Raw genomic sequence first — 16946 nt, 5'->3', positions numbered from 1 at the left:
CTGTCTCAAAACAAAAGATTTAAAAGTTGACCAAAACAGACTCCAGAACCCCCAGAAGTTATGGAAAATTCTTCCGCTGTTTTAACACTCGCCTACATAGAGTGCTCACTGAGGAATCTCACTCAAAAAACACACCTTCGTGGAAAAAAAGGCCAACAAAAAAAAAATACCTCGCAGTTCAACTGAAAAGACAGCAGCGCCACCACCGCAGACTTCCTTCTCCTCTCCACGGCGGGAGGCGTGGCCAAAGTCCCTCATTCAAATAGAAAACCAGAAGATTTGCATGGGGAATAGGCAACCCGTGCATTTATTGGCTGACAGCACAGTGGGCGGAGTGCAGAGGCGCTCGCGGAGCTCCGCCCACAGCGATTTGCATAACGGCCCCGACGCGTGCAAAGGAGAAGCGGGTTTGTTTTTGAATCTGCGGAGGCGGCGGCAGTGGTGGCGGCGCGGCGAGTGGAGCGCGCACGGCTGAGGCGGCGGCGGTGGGGACGGCGGCGCAGGACGGCTGTGTAGACGGAACTCGCTTCCCTCTCCCTCACCTCCTGCCCCCTAAGGTATACGCGAGTGCCAGGGGCCGTTCTAACCGCAGTCCGTGAAAGGACTATTGTATTTCGGAAGAGTCCGGACCGCATTATGGCGGCTGCGGGAGCGGAGTTTGCGCCTGCGCGGTCTCGAAGCTGCCAGCGCGCTGCATGGGAGCACGTGATCCTGCGGGTCGGGCTCTAGCTGCAGTGGAGCAGCTGGCGGGGCGGTGGCTGCGCAAGCGCAATATTCATTTTCAAGCTCTAATGTTCTTGTTGGACGCCATTTGGGTTCTAGATTTAATTTTTTCCATCCTTGAGGGGTTTTGGATTGTTTCCCTCCAGTTCTCGAATTTTCTAAGGAAAACCTTCCTCTCATGTCTTTCTCCTGTGTGGACCGGAAAATCCTGTCTTCTCAGCTGCCCTCCCAGCCTGTGAACTTCACTTTGTGCAGGAATGGTCTTTGGTTCTGGAGTCTGATTTCACTTTTAGGTAGTTCTGGACTCTGGTTTGTGCTTAGGGAGATAAAGATCGGCACCTAGCGGTGTTCCCGCGGGAAGTGCATTCTTGCAGCTGCATTTTTGTAAATACAGTTTTTAACCCTATTTTCACCAGTTTTCTTAGGAATGGTGAATGTTTAGAAAATAGAAACTAGTTTTGGAGATGTTAGGAGAAGGCCCGGGAAAGAATGCCATTTAAGTTGAAATCTCAATTTCCTCAGATATTATTTCTTTTTAAAAAAAAGGTTTCATTCAAAGTCAGTGTTAAATGTTAATTTTGATCAGTTTGCCAAACACTGGAATTTTGCATGGTTTTAGTGCCTTGCCTTTCTTCAGTTAGACAGCTGTTGAAAACTAGTCAACTCATTTTTTTATCGTTTTGTTTGAGATGATGTCTAAGCTGTTACAGCCTAATAGATAAAAATTCCAAGTTGCACTATATTTATGAAAATAGGAAATAATTTTTAAAAGTTGGTAACTTTAAAAAAGTATGAACATTGTAGTATGTGTGTATGGTCCCTGGCTTTTTTTAGTTCTGTTTTTGGTTTTAGTTTCTTAAAGATCATCAGTGTGGTATTTATTTACTAGTTTAAAATGATAACGTATGTCACCAACTTGACATTTTATATTGCACAACTGGAGGTGGAGATAAGTGAGATTTAATAGGGTTTTTCTTATTAGGCTAAAACTTGTAAATGGTTTCATAAACCTCATCTGGTTCATATAGACGGTTGCTTTCTTGGTTGATTATATAACTCAGGTTTGAATTAGTCTGTTGTCAGATGAAGTGGTTGTTGCTTTATAATATTGCTTTGTCTGGGGTATCTTTATTACCTAAAACAAATACCCTTAGTAAACATTAACTAGGTGTAATTGAATGGAGCACTTTTGGTTGGTGGATTTTTAAAAGATGTCCCATGTGGGTTGAAATGGAGGGATAGGGATGAGTCTTTTTTTTCCCCCTTGACAGAATATAAATTTGACCTGTGCGTTCTGGACCTTTGTTGTCTTCTATACAGAAGGAAGGCAGTTTTGCAATTTTGACACTTCTGTTGCTGAGGTGGTTTATCTCACCCCAGGCTTGCACATTGTTAACTTGGTTTATATATTTATAGTTACATTTTGTTTGGCACACAGACGATTGTCTTATGTTAATACTGACAATCGTAAGAGGCACTGAAAGGATATAATGCACAATGTCAATATTGATGGGACAGTTTTACTGTCATGTTTCTTAGAAGTAAGTGTAATTATAAATTTACTGAAAGTAGTGAATTGTGTGAATGTCAATGATTTATTCTTTAGTACTTTGTCAAAAAAAAACCCCTCACATTTTGAAATATTGGTTTGGTAATGATTGTACAAAATTTTGACACACACAGTGCATCAAAAATTATATAAGTATATATAAACACGAAGTTACTCTAGATTGTTACATATATATATATAAGTATATATAAACACTAAGTTACTCAAAAGAATGGAAACTTACTGAAATTATTTAAAAGTCTTGATAATTTTGTAAATTTTTTATATAAATTTTAGTTTAGAAAAAGCAGACTTGAATGATTAAGCCACAAAGCTTAATTTAAAATTATTTGAATTTGTGATATGTTTAAGTGTCTTAAAGATGCATTACAGTAGGTTTAGAAAATGTTGGATATTTACAGCCTTTAGAAATAAGCACTCTAATTATACTGATGATTTTTGTGACTTCACTTTTTCCGTGGTTGATTAGTCTATCAATGTTTATCGATTAATTTTTCATTGGGCCTGTAATTTGTGTGTGTGGGGAGGGGTGCTGTGGATCAAACTAGGGCTACAGGCATCCCGAGCAAAGGTTATACCAATGAGTTACAACCTGGGCACAACTTCTGCTCTTTCAACTTAACATTATATTAAGAACCCTCCGATTTCATTATTCTAAAAATACGTTAAAATTTTGTTTAAAATTTACTTTTGTGTATGTGTGTTTGCCTGCTTTGGCCTGTATGTGTCTTAAGTGCACTGATATCATGCAAAACCAGCAAAGGCCAAAAGAGGGCATTGGATTCCCCTGGAACTGGAGTTACAGGTGGATGTTAACCACCTATGTGGGTGCTGGGGACTGAACTCGGGTCCTCTCCAAGAGCAGCCAGTGCTCTTTACCAGTAAGCCATATCTCCAGACCCCCAAAATACTTTAAAATAATTATATAATACTGTATTATGAAAATATCCTCAATTATCAAGTAATTTCAAATTTGTTTTTATTTTCTATTGATTTATTTTTGAGAAAGTCTCACTATGTAGCCCTGGCTGGACTAGAACTCACGAGGTAGACCAGATTGGCAGGCTCTGTACCTAGTGTTAGGATGACCAGCTCAGTGTGTGATTAGATGGTTGTAGATTATTTGTATTTAGTAAGAGTGCAGTGTAGTAAGCCTTTTTCAGTTGTTTTGTTGCTCTCTCTTTAAATTTTTTTCCTGAGACATTGTCAAATGTAGCTCAGGCTGGCCTAGGACTTGAGATCCTCTTGCCTCAGCCTCCTGAGTGCTGAAATTACAGGGATGCCTAACCAAATCACCCTGTTGCTTATTCTTCTGTTACAGATTCTGTTATGGTAAATATCTTTCTACATGAGTCATAATCCATAACGATTATTCAAAATTGCTGTTTCTAAGGGCCTTTAGAGAAATTTACAAAATTGAGAAACAATTTTTAAAGAAGCATGTCCCACACTACCACCAATAAGATGGGTAGAAAATAGGGTATTCACTCTAAGTAGTGAAGTTAAATTTTTAGTTTTTTTTTTTTTTCATAGTCTATCATGGATGTCAGTGCTTTTCTGACAGTAACAGCCATGTGTAAACATTAGCCCTCACATAAATTAGCCCTTTCATATTTTTTGTGGCTGTTTTTCCTCCTAGTTTTTTCCCTTTCAAGTTGCTTTTGATTTCATGTCTTAAAAAGTTTTACATTTTTAGGTGGTGAAATGTAGTCCTTTTTGTTTATGATTTGTTTCAGAGCTGCTCAACAGATAAAACGACTGTTTTAAGATCAAATTGTCAATTCTATTTTCTTCTAGAATTTTATTCTTATTTAAAAATCTTTGCGTGTATGTGTGTACATTTGTTTCTGTGTGTGTGGGTGTGCTCCTGCCGAGGTACATGTGTGAAAATTAGAAGACTTTCTGGTCCTCATCCTCCACTTCTTGATTTGCCATTGTGTGCACTAAGCTAGCTGGCATGTGAGCCTCTGGGAACTCTACCAGCTCTTTCTCCCATCTCCCTGGGATTACATATGCATGCCCAGTCTGCAGTCCTGGTTGCTTTTTTTTAAATCGTAATTCAGAAATTAGGTTTGAACAAATGATTCTGCTTCCTTCACTGGGATCCACTGGTTTCTAGGGGCTCTATAGATAAGCTTAAAGTGTTCCGTAAGGGGCTGGAGAGACGGCTCAGAGGTTAAGAGCACTGACTGCTCATGCGGAAGACCCAGCACCCACATGGCGGCTAACAACCGTCCTTAACTCCAGTTCCAGGGGATCTGACGCCCTCTTCTGACCCCACGGGCATTGCATGACACAGGTGCACTTATACTCATGCAGGCAATACACACGTGCACATAAAATAAAAATAATAAAATATTTTTAAAAAAGAGTTCTGTAGATCCCTTGTACACAATTTGATGAATGCATATATGATGTGTGGGTGTGTGTACGTGCACATGGGGGGGAGGGCTGTGTATAGAAAAAAGTAGAGGATGTTTGGATGTCATCCTCAGGAGCACTGTCCACCTTCATCACTGAGACAGGGTCTCCTCACTAGTTTGACTAGACTGGCTGCCAGTGAGCCCCAGGGATCCTTCTGTCCCCTATATCCCACTACTGGGGTTACAGTATACTACACACTACACTCAGCCTTTTTTTTTTTTTTTTTTTTTTTTTTTTGCCTTCCTCTTTTTGAGACAGGCCTCAGCTGGCCTGGAACTCGCTTTGTAGACCAGACTGGCCTTGAACTCAGAGATCTGCCTGCCTCAACCTCCCCAGGGCTGGGACTAAAGGCATGCGCCGCCATGCCCGGCATGCTCAGCATTTTTATGTGGGTACTGGGGATAGAACTCAGGTCTTCATAGTTGGAAAGTTAGAGCTTTACTGACTGAGGCTTCTCTCCAGCCCCCATTTTTATTGGGACAAAGTTAGCTTCTCAAAGGAATGTATAATAGAAAATTAGATAAAAGTTAGTAACCTCTGTATCTGGACCTTTCTCTTATAGCAGTGTTGCCTCTTTTATTTGTTATAGGGCCATACACTATATAAATGTATGTTTATAATGCTATTCACTATTTAATTGCAATATTCAAAACTCTTTAATGTCTAGTTTTGTAGATGAACTTTAAATTCTTTTGGTTAAGATTTTCAAAACACCTATTAATTTTTTTGTTTAGAATTATAGTGAATCTAAATTTGAGGAAAATTTCATTCATATACTATCTTTATTCATGAATATGGTGCACTTCTTAATAAACTTCCAAAGTGTACTGTTTGTGGGATGTGCTGGGAAAACTTGTTAATATGACCTTTCAATGCAATGCCATTTTACTGTTTACTGGGCACTGATAGTAAGAGGGATGAATTTTGAGAGGGCAGAGGACTGTTTTTCTGGTTTTTGAACATGCTGATGTGAAAGTAATACCAGTTAGAAGCTGGAAACGTAGGCTTCGAAATAGTGTTTTACAATATTTAGAGCCACAATCATTTGTGTTATTTTTAAATTGGAGGAATTTTGAAAAGCTATCTAGCTCATTTTTTTGGCCAGGATGGAATCTAAGCTCATAATAAAAATAAAAATAAGTTTACTTTCCTTGGTAGCATTGAATTGTTATATTTTCTCATAAGATTATTTCCCTTGTTGATGTGCTTTCATTTTCTTTAAAATCTGTTTATGTTGATTGCAGTGACAAATGTTATTAATGATGTGTTTTCATTGTTCTTCTACTTTTTTATATTGAAAAGAGTCTGGTTATTGCCAAAGTATTTTTATTGAACTGAAAACTAATAGAGGCACGAAAAGAAATGAGAACTCAAATAGTACAGTATTATTGTCTTTGTGAGAATGAATGTAAGCAATAGATAAGATACTGGTTTTTGTTAAGCATTTTATTCTTTTGGTTTTTTTCAAGCTTAGAAAAGTTTGAGTATTTTTGCTCTTTTTTGCGGGGTGGGGGTGGTCTCCTTGTAGCTCAAACTGGCCTAGAACTCACCGTGTAACCAGGCTGACCTCACAGAGTTCCCCCTGCCTCTGCCTCCCAAGCGCTGGGATTAAAGGCGTGCGCCATCACACCCAGGTAGTTGAGAATTTGTTTCCTTAGACCCTAACAGATGAAAAGCAGCACACTGGGGACAGTGGTGCTCTTAGATATGGGTAGGAGCTTGAAATGAAGATTGGTGACCTGATGGTACAGGAGAGTCATATTTCAAGTGTTAGAAGCAAAAATTTGTCATTTTTCCCTTTTATTTTTTCCCTTTTCTCCTCTCGCTTTTGTTTTCCTGTCTCTGTCTCTGTCTCTGTCTCTGCCTCTCTCTCTGTCTCTGCCTCTGCCTCTGCCTCTGTGTGTGTGTGTGTGTCCCGCTTTCCTTCTTGAGGGTCTCCTGTATCCTGTGCTGGCCTGAACTCATTAAGGAGTCAAGGATGACCTTGAATTTCTGATCTTTCTGGCTCTTCTTCCTGAGTGCTGAATTACAGACATGTCAGGTCTGGTTTATGTGGTTCTGTGGATCCAATGAAGGGCTTTGTGCGTGCTAGGCAGGCCCTCTGCCAGCTGAGCTATTGCTGCACTCTTTTTGCTTATTTTCTTGAGATAGTCATAGTATATAGCTCAGACTGGCTTCAATTCCTAATCCTCGTGCCTCTGCCTCTCTACTTTTGCTCACATAAGCTCATAAAATACAACTCTGGAGAACATATGTAAATGAATGAAGATTTGAAGGGAAAGATAGATTGCTAATTATTTTGCATATTATGTTTATGCACTTCTCTCCTCCCCACCATTTTTAAGGTATTTAAAAGCTGAAAATGATGCTGGGCGTGGTGGCGCATGCCTTTAATCTCAGCACTTGGGAGGCAGAGGCAGGCGGATCTCTGTGAGTTCAAGGCCAGCCTGGTCTACATAGTGAGCTCCAGGACAGCTGGGGCTACAGGGAGACCCTGTCTCAAAAAGACCAAAAAAAAAAAAAAGCTGGAAATGGGGCTGCCTATGAAGCAAGTGCCTTCACCCTCAGAGCCGTCTCCTTGGCTCCTGAGAATTATTCATTATTGTGATTCCCTGTGTATGTGTTTATGTGTATGTACAAGGGCATGTGCATGCCATAATGTCCTTGTGGAGGTCAGAGGACAACTTTTGGGAGTTGGTTCTCTCCTTACACTGAATTCTGGGGCTCAGACTCAGGGCTTCAGGTTTGCACAGCAAGTGCTTTTACTCTCTGAGCCATCCTGCGGGTCCAGAAATCAGATTCTTACTGAAGGCAGCTACTGTGGTCACTACTATACCTCCACCACCAGATTCTTATTAAAACCACGTAAACTGATTTATGAAGAGTTGTCTGACATGGATGTTCTAGAGCTAAAACCCATGGTTTTGCACATGCTAGTCAAATAGCCTACCATTGAGCTACATCCCTCTTCTCTTTCCTGTAATTCTTTACTAAGGATTTTTTGATGTTTATTTACAGGAAACATTTTTGTCCTTAGGTAGGGTACCAACAACAGTCTTGACTCGTTTCTTTTGTTTTATTGCTCTAGCCTGGCCTTTTTTGTATATAACTGTCATCCTTAGGAGGTTTTTGTTTGTTTGTTTTGGTTTTTTTTGAGACAGCGTCTCCCTATAGCCCCAGCTGGTTTGGAATTTGCTGTGTAGACCAGGCGGCTGACCTTGATCTCACAGACATCTGCCTGCCTCTGCCTTTCCAAGCTGGGATGCTTGGCTATCCATAGGATTTTATTCACCATCATGGGAATTTCCTTCTCTTATATGACCCTTGTTTTTCCATATGCCATGTATTTTGATTGACTTTGTCTCTGGTGAGGAGGAGACTACATTCTGTAGCAGATTTTTGAGAAACGGTTCCTGTGGTAGTTTGAATGAAAATGTCCCCCATAGGCTCCATGTATTTGGACATTTTGTCCCCAGATGGTAGTGCTGTTTCGGGAGGTTTTAGAAGGTGTGGCTATCCCAGAGGAAGCATGTCACTGGGGGTGGGCTTAGAGAGTTCTTAAGCCTTGCCAGATCTCCAGTTGCTGTTTCCTGTGCCTGCTGGAAGATGTAGAGCTTAGCTTCCACTCCTCCTCCAGCCACTTCTGCTCCTCCTCCAGCCATTTCTGCCACCACGCCTCCCTGCTGTGATGGACTGTAATTCCCCTGGAACTGTAAGCGCAAATAAATCCTTCCTTTCATAAATTGCTTTGGTCAGTGTTACTATCACAGCAACAGAAAAGTGACTAATACAGTATCTGAGGAAATTTTATTAAAAGTTCATCAGTGTCAGAAAAATACCATTCCATGGCTTTAATGCTTGATTGATAGTTTGGCTGGGTATAGAACTCTTGGTTCAAATAATTTACCTTCATTTTTTGTCAGTTTGTTTGTTTTGCAATAGAAGATTGTACCCAGGGCCTCTTATATGCTAAGAAGTGCTCATTGTCAGCCCTGGAAAGTTTTCTTTTTACAATTATTATTTCAGTTTTCTGTGTATGAGTGTTTTGTGTCTGTATGTAAGTGCATTGTGTATACGGTGCCCATGGAGTCCAGAAGAAGGTGTTGCATCCCCTGGAACTGAAGTTACAGATGGTTGTTAGCTACCATGTAGATGCTGGGAACTGAACCTCAGTCCTCTGCAAGAAAAGCCAGTGCTCTGAACTGCTGAGCTATCCCTCCAACCCCTATGGAAAATTTTCTTAAATGATTTCATTGATGATAGTCTTTCTTCTGCCATTCTGGCATTCCATTTTGAATCTTTGTATAGATACTCAAGCAATACTTTTCTCTGTTTACTCTTTTTTTTTTTTGCCCAGATTTCTTCAATTCCATTGTTGTTATTTTTTTTTGTAACTTTTTCATTTCTTCTGTTAGTTTTACATTTTTTGCCTATATTATTGTCTCCTCAACCTAAGAATGAACTTTTTTCCCTATATTCATGTACATAATTGGTTTCAAAGTTGTCTGCTTCCTGCATAATTAATTAATTTTTGTTGTTGTTGTGGTTTTGCTTTGTCTTCTATGTTAAAGGCCTCCCTTAGCCTTCTGGGAATTCAGACTTTTGCCACAGGCCCAGCTTTTAGCTGTATCTTTCTGTTCTTTGCTCTTTTTACACAATTTCCAAAGGTGCTTGTTTGTTTGTTCTACTTTGTATATTTTTTGAGGGTTCTTTTTTCCTTTTCTTCAGTTTATTGCATGAAGGTATAATAATTAAAAATAGGCACTAAGTGATTACATTATACAGATGTGAAATTTTTAAGCTCGTGACAAGGAACAATGAAATTCTGCTCCACTGTAAGGAAATCCTTACTTAAGCTTCACTGAGCCATAAGCAGTTGAAGCTGGTAATCTTAGCTATACCTGTAATCCCAGCACCTCTGAGGATAAGGAGTTCCAGGCTACCTTCAGCTACATAGTTTGAGGTCAGCCTGTACTGCATGCGACCCTGTCTCAAAAAAACCCAAACATCATGAACCTTCAGCTGATTGTGCTTAGCCAGTCCAGTCTCTACTAGAAATTAGCACATGTTCTCAGACTGGTCACGTTTTAGTGGAAATTACTTCTCCACATGTTCTGGATGCTTAATTACAGTCCCCTTGCACATTTTTGCCTTCACTCTTTCCTTTTTAATCACAATTATCAACAATTACTTGGATGCTTAGGTAAAAGCCTTGCTATTTCTTTGTTGAATTCTTAAATGGTAGAGACTTCAGTGCTAGGGGAAGCAGGTCATCACCTGTTCTTGTATCAGCACCAAGGCCTCAAAAGAGAGTTCTGTATAGTTGGCATGCAGAGATTCCTTTATCTTGGGGACATGGCCTGCAGGAGTGATGTGGAAGGGGAGAATCTCAGTGAGCAGGGGGCTCTAGGGGGAGACTGCTAAGTCTTCCTCAGCAGTAGCTTAGTGATTGGGAGTCCCATGAACCCTCCTTCCCCCCAATTTGTCTTTAACTTATCACCACTGCAGCTTGGAATAAGGTGTTTGTGAACTGCCAAATTGGTTAGCATTGGTCTCACTTTCTGGCTTCCCAAATCTGTCTAGCAAATCTATTTTACTTTTCTTACGGGGTGTTGTTGAAAAAGGGAAAACAGCCTGGTGGCATACACTTGTAGTCTTGGGTACTTGGGAAGCAGAGACAGGAGAACCTCTGTTTTTGTTTGTTCGTTTTTTTTTGTTTTTTTTTTTTGTCTTTTTGAGGCAGGGTTTCCCTGTAACTGCAGCTGTCCTGGAAATCACTATGTAGACCAGGCTGGAGTTGAACTCACAGAGATCTGCCAGCCTCTGAATCCCAAGTGCTAGGATTAAAGGCGTGCGCCACCACGCCAGGCTGCTCTTCTTGATTTATAAGTTGGGCCTTAAATACTGTTTCTATGCTGCAGACAAAACTTAGTGGTAGAGTGCTACCTAACACGGGCAAGACTGGGGGTGTGATCCCAGCACCACTAAACCAAAACCAAAACCTGAAACACCTTTTACTGTTTGTAGTTTTTGTAGGGCTTGATGGAATGAAATGAAATGTGAAGTGAGACAAAAAATTAATTACAGTTTTGTTTATTTTATGGAGTAGTTTGAGCCTCAGTTTATATATTTAAAAAAATTACATTTTTTGTTTATTTTATGGAGTGGAAGAGATGCCAGGGCACATGTGTAGAAGTCAGAGGACAACTTGAGGAAATTGATTCCCTCCTTTTAGCTTGTGGGTCCCAGGGATGGAACTTAGGTTGTCAGACTCTGTCTCAAGAGCCTTTACCCACTGAGTCATTCCTTTGCCAGCACCCCCCCTCCTTTAAAAACTTTATTTTATGTGTATGCCTGCATGTATGTAAGTGTACTTGTGTTGTACAGTGTGCACAGAGGTCAGAAGAGGGCATCAGATCCCCTGGAGCTGGAATTAAAGAGGTTGTTAGCCACTACATAGGTGCTGGGTCCTCTGGGCCATCTTTCCAGTCCCCTCCCCCTCCTTTTATTTTTAACAGAAGACTTTACTAGAGGTTGAGAGAAAAACAACAGAACAGGACAGGCAAGTTGCCAGGAGGAGGGAGAGAAGGATAAAGAGAGGGCCCTGCCTTTTGAGTTAGGGGCCAGGAAAGCAAGCAGGCTCAGTAATGGAGTTCTGGAAGCAGTGGCAGGGAAGGGGCAGGGTCTTCAGAGAAAGGATGAGAAAGCCCAGAGTGCTTAGGATTTTGGCCAGTAACCAAAGAAAAGATTAAAAAGAGGAGAAAACGCTTTTGGAGTTAAAACTCAGAAAAGAAGCCAGGCTTGGCAGTGAAGGTCTGAAGCAGCTGCTTAGTTTGTGTCTTAATGCCTTTCCATGTTCCCTTTTAAAAGATGTTAACAATTTGTGTAGAGTGTCCTTACTAGAGAAATGGAACATTCTACCAAAACACAGACTTTCTAGGTAGTTTTCCGTAATTTGCATGTGTGTTATTCTAGTAGTGTGGTATATAAAGAAAATACAAGTATTGACTAGAGTTCAATTTCTTCTAATTCCATTCCCCCGTTACTACTTGTGTAACTCCTGGCAGATCATATTCTCTGGACATGGACATAAAAGTTAGTACTGTAACTCTTACTTTCAGGGGTCTAGCTGCCTTTTGACATTGTGACATGACTTTGTCATCTGTAAATGCATGAGGCCTGATCCTGGAACTGTAGGCTGGACATGCCTGCATCATTGTAATAATGAAATGAAAAAGTGTTGTGAAACACTGCTAGTTTTTAAGGAAGAGGTAAAACATGAGGTAGTCATGGAGCTATTTACTCATTTTTATGGATAAATGATGATGGGGCTCATTTCAAATGATCTTATCTAAAATTTCTTTTTAAAAAAAGATTTTGATTATGAGTATGTGTGTGGTTCCATGTTATGTACACATGGGTGCTAGGAACTGAAAAAAGGTCCTCTGTAAGAACAGTAAGTGTTCTTTAAATTTTTTAAAAAATTTATTCATTTTTATTCTTGTGTTTTGTGTGCATGCCATGCCACGGAGGTCGTAAGGGGGCATTGGATTCCCTGGAAGTGGAGTTAAGGAACTGGAGTTAAGTTAGCCACCAGGTGGGTCCTGGGAACCAAACGTGGGTCCTCTGGAAGATCTGCCAATACTTTTAACTACTGAGCCATCTCTCCAATTCCTATTATTTAAAATTTCATGTTTGTTTTTTTTTCGGTTGTTGTTTTTTTGAGACAGGGTCTCCCTATACCCCCAGCAGATCAGGCTGGCCTCAGTCTCACAGAGATCCACTTGCTCCTGTATCCTGAGTACTGAAATTAAGGGAGCATGCCACCACGTTTGGCTTATTTAAAATTTCTTTGAAAATAAGTTGTGACATTTAGTCAAGCGATATTGAACTTAAATATTAGTAGAATTTTAAAACAATTAAGTCGTGTGAAAATTCCATAATGAAATCTATTCATATTCTAATTACAAAACAAATAGGACCTGGGAGATGGTTCAAGGTGCTACAGAAGCCTGAACAGAGTTCTGTCCCCAGAACCCACTGTGAAAGGGGAGAAATGACTCTAGAAGTTGCCCCCCAAGCTCCACATATGGAGTGGCATTGTGCGTACCTCCTCACATAAATAAAATAAAAATTTAAACTGGAAAGCACATCATTCACTTATAGATGCTTCAGAGGTCAGTTATTCTATACAAACAGTAGTTGCTGTGTAGTGCCTGGAAAAACACTAAAAACCGGAAAGTGCTTTACAAAAGATGTTTTTTACCATGTTGGATTCCAAACTACAGTCTTTTAGCATAAAACTTAAAATTTATTTGACATCTTCCTAGAAAATAAGAGTAGAGACCCTGAAAGTAAAGGTATTAAAGATGTAGAATTTCTGAGATTTTTTTTTGTGGCAGAAACTATTGAGAATTAATTTCAACTTATGATCTATTGAGAAAATAGTTTCATACATTGAATGGAAAGTGGAGTTCAAATGGAAGAAAATTAAGGTAGTTTCTGTTCTTATTTACAGATAGAAGCAATGAATGTGTAAGGGCAATGGACATGGGAATTAAAGATCTTTTTTTAAAAAATTGCATTATTTAAAGCCAGGTGCACGCCTTTGATCGCAGCACTTGGGAGGCTGAGGCAGGTGGATCTCTGTAAGTTTGAGGCCAGCCTGGTCTACATAGTGAGTTCCAGGCCAGCTGGGGCTACAGGGAGATCCTGTCTCAAAAAGCCCCCCCCCCAAAGTTATCTGAGAGCTGGAGAGATGGCTCAGAGGTTAAGAACACTGATCTTTCTTTCTTTCTTTCTATCTATCTATCTTTCTTTCTTTCTTTCTTTCTTTCTTTCTTTATTTATTTATTTTTGTGTTTTCAAGTGTGAGGACAGCCTGGGCTACACAGGGAGGTCAGTGTCAGCTTGGGTTACATATCAAGATGTTCTCTCAAAAAAATTAAAAGCAAGGGTTGGTGTTACACCTCAGTGGTTGTCAGCACTTTCCTAGCACACCCTGGGCCCTGGGCTTGATCCCCATACTGTAATTTAATATGGCTTTGAATCCAGTATAACTTTGGCTATTGTAGTCAGTATGCACTTTTTACGTATATTATCTATTTTGTCTCTGGAAAATTGAATAAAGACCTTACAAGGTTGAATAATTAAAAATTTTATGGACTATTTCAGATGTATACAGAAATAGTGAGGTGTGAGCTCCATGTGCTCAGCATCTCATGAATCCAGTCTCCTACCTGCATTCCTATCACCTCTCTTACACCTTTGAAAAGTTGCAGTAAATACCTACATTTAGTAACTGATAGATGCAACCCAGGATCACCAGGACAGAGCACAGTGTACCAGAGAAGAGTGAGGATGGGGAGTCCAGAGCTCATGGGAACAGGGAAACAAAATACATCCTTTCTTGTGCCTTTGGCATTTTTTTTGTTGGCTGTTACTGCCAAGCCAAGTTTGCTGGGAATGTTCTCAGATGTGTCCTGTAATACACCACTCTCAGACTGGGTTACTGCCCTTCTATCCTCCCTCTTTTTTCTTTCCAGAGTGTCTGTATTATATACTTTTTCACTAGTATTGCAATGTTAGAAGGTCTGTGGCAGGGCAGACATGTAATTTGCCCTGGACTAAACACTCACCTGGGGATGTATTTGTGACATCTGGACTACAAAGAGAAGAAAAATGAAAAATGTGTCAACAATATGCTTTGTTGCCATCTTTGTTTTAAGACTACCAAGATTAAAAAATCCGATTTCAAACTGCTAGATTGATCACTTCAAAGCTTTGACTCTGGGGAAATCTTTATAGATTAGCTTTTTATAAGTTTAAATTAACTTGATCAAATGAATATAAGGAATTTGAAATTCTTTGTGATGAAAATATAACATTAAAAGTAAAAAGAAGTAAAAAGGAAATAAAGGGCCTGGAGCGGGCTGGTCTTTTTTTCCTCCCCTTTTTTTCTGGACTGAAATGGAGGCTTTCTTTCAGGCGAATTCCCTGATGTTTGCTCTGTGTGATTTGGCTCTATCTCTGTTACTGCTAATATGTGGCATGGACTTCAAGTTGTTTGGGATCGGGATGTGCTCAGAGTCTGTATTGCAAGTCGGGATTCACAGGCATTTTGTTGCAAAACTGGCTTGCTGCCTTCTGTTTTCTTTTTCTGTGTCCTAAGTAGCTGCATTGTTTGTTGCAGTATATGCATTAGCTATCAGTGTTCAGTTTCCTGCAGGCTGACAAAGTGGGCGGGGCTTTCTTTGATACATGGCTGAGTGTTCACTGTGTGAGTTCTTGACTGCACGTTGCAGCCATCTTAATTACACTTTGTGCAACTGAGACTGTGCAGCTGTCTCAAAATGGCTGCTGACCCAATCTTTGTAGCTGCTTAGGCAGCAAGTATGCCAGTGAAGAGGCTTGTCACATGCATCAGGACAGAGGTAAGACCAGGACTCTTTTTCTCTTCAAACAGTACAGTTAGAAAACATTTGAATTTAACCAGGTTTATATAGGAAAGTGAACTTGTCTATGAAAAAGTTGAAATGTTTACTAAGACCTGTAACCTGTATTACAGAGGCAGTGCGCAGGATGATGAGGTCAAAGGTGAAATTCCTTTGATATCTCACCATTTTGTTCTGTGAGTCCATACATTTGATCACCACAGCAGTGTTTTTCTGGTCTCCGACTAGACTAACTTAATACTCCTTTTGTGTTGGATATTTGGTTCATTGGATATTTGTAGAAATTCAAACAATATATTAATTAGTTTTTTTTTTGAAGAAGCCATAAATACTTGTTTTGTGGAAAGAATTTGATTTTCTGCTTTTTAAAATGAGGTATTGTTTGGTAGCTTTCTAAGAAGAATAATTATATAAGTCATAGAAAACATTTTTTAACATTGTCTTTTTTTTTTTTTTCCTTTTTTGGTATTATGGGCTTCAATTCTTTCGCATCATGCTGTCTTTTCTTGGTATCCAACTCTTTTACATTTTGTATAGTGTTTCAATTTTTCCTAAAAATTACTTTTTGCTCAAATTGTCTTTTTGATTCAGATTTTAAAGAATAATTTAACATTTAGACCTCCATATCTTTTTGTTTTGTTTTTTAATCTAATGCATTCTGATGCTAATAATTAGAGTTAACTTTTAGTTAACTAAATGACATTATTATGGTTATTTAAAACTCATGATTGAAAGGTTTTGTAAATTTGATTTTATAACTTTCAAAAGGTTTTTTAAAAAGCATTGTTATAAAGTAGAAATGTTTATTGAGCTACTGTAATCTGCAATTTCATGGTTACCCAGCAAGTGGTGAGAATGATAGTTTTTTTTTTTTTTTCTTTATTTTTGAGACAGGGTCTCAGTATGGCTCAGGCTGGCCTCCAATTTGCTAAGAAGTTGAAGCTTGTCTTGGACTCCTGGTCTGCCAACCTTTATCTTCCAAGTGTGGAATTACAGGCATGTGATACCATAACCTTCCAATAAGGGTGAATGAAATTCCATGCACATAATTTAGATAGGACAGTTAAATTGTAGTGCTTAATTTGTAGTAGTTATTAAATTATTTCCTAAATGATATGGTATATTTCTGTAAATTTGTCAATGGAGTATCACAAATATATTCCTGAAAAATATGATCAAGAACAGTAAGTTCTGAACTGAGTAGAGGAATTTTTATATTTTATTTTTATACTTTTCTCCTCTTTCGGTTTTTCTTTTTCCTCCTTTTATTTTTTAAAAACAGGGTCTCATGTAGCACAGACTGGTCTTGAACTTGCAACCCTCCTGCTTCAGCCTCCCAGGTGTTGGGGTTACAGATGAGCACCACCACTCCTGTCTGTAGAGCAACTTTTAAGGTAGCAACTTTTTGCAAATTAAATTCTTAGATGGAAGATCCAAACATATTTAAAAAATGGGTATGCATGGCATTTTATTGTTGTGTATTTATTTTATAGTATATTTTATAACATTTGTCATATTTAAGAAAATGAAAGCTGTTATGTTGAACAAAACTTCGAAATGACATCATGTATGACTGTTACAACTTTCTAGAGCTAGTTTGCTTGTTTGTAGAATTCAGCCTCTAAGGGACTATGGGATAATGTTTGAAATTTATCCTAAAAATATATCTATTTTATGTTCTTTTTTGATTTTTCAATAAAAGTCTAGAGTAGAGCATAAGATCTACGTTTATAAGATTTATTAACTTAAAATTACTGCCTTGTCAAAATTTGTAT

General features: G+C 39.1%; 1 protein-coding gene across 2 annotated transcripts in view; it reads left to right on the top strand.

Moving 5' to 3' along the window:
* Positions 1-374: 374 nt before the first annotated feature.
* The window catches only part of Atf7ip (activating transcription factor 7 interacting protein), a 106636-nt gene continuing 90064 nt past the window's right edge, over positions 375-16946 (top strand). The window contains exon 1 of one of the 2 annotated variants that reach the window (XM_008837377.3): positions 375-557. The gene's annotated coding sequence lies outside the window, so the exon portion shown is untranslated. Of the gene's footprint in view, positions 558-15020; positions 15151-16946 lie in introns of those variants that run through there. The other variant, XM_008837395.3, reaches the window with a different exon arrangement.

The sequence above is a fragment of the Nannospalax galili genome, unplaced genomic scaffold (genome assembly GCF_000622305.1).
Source record: "Nannospalax galili isolate Female #2095 unplaced genomic scaffold, S.galili_v1.0 scaffold210, whole genome shotgun sequence".
NCBI lineage: Eukaryota > Metazoa > Chordata > Mammalia > Rodentia > Spalacidae > Nannospalax > Nannospalax galili.
Note: the sequence above shows the minus strand (reverse complement) of the source record. Positions and strands in the feature narration are given on the sequence as shown.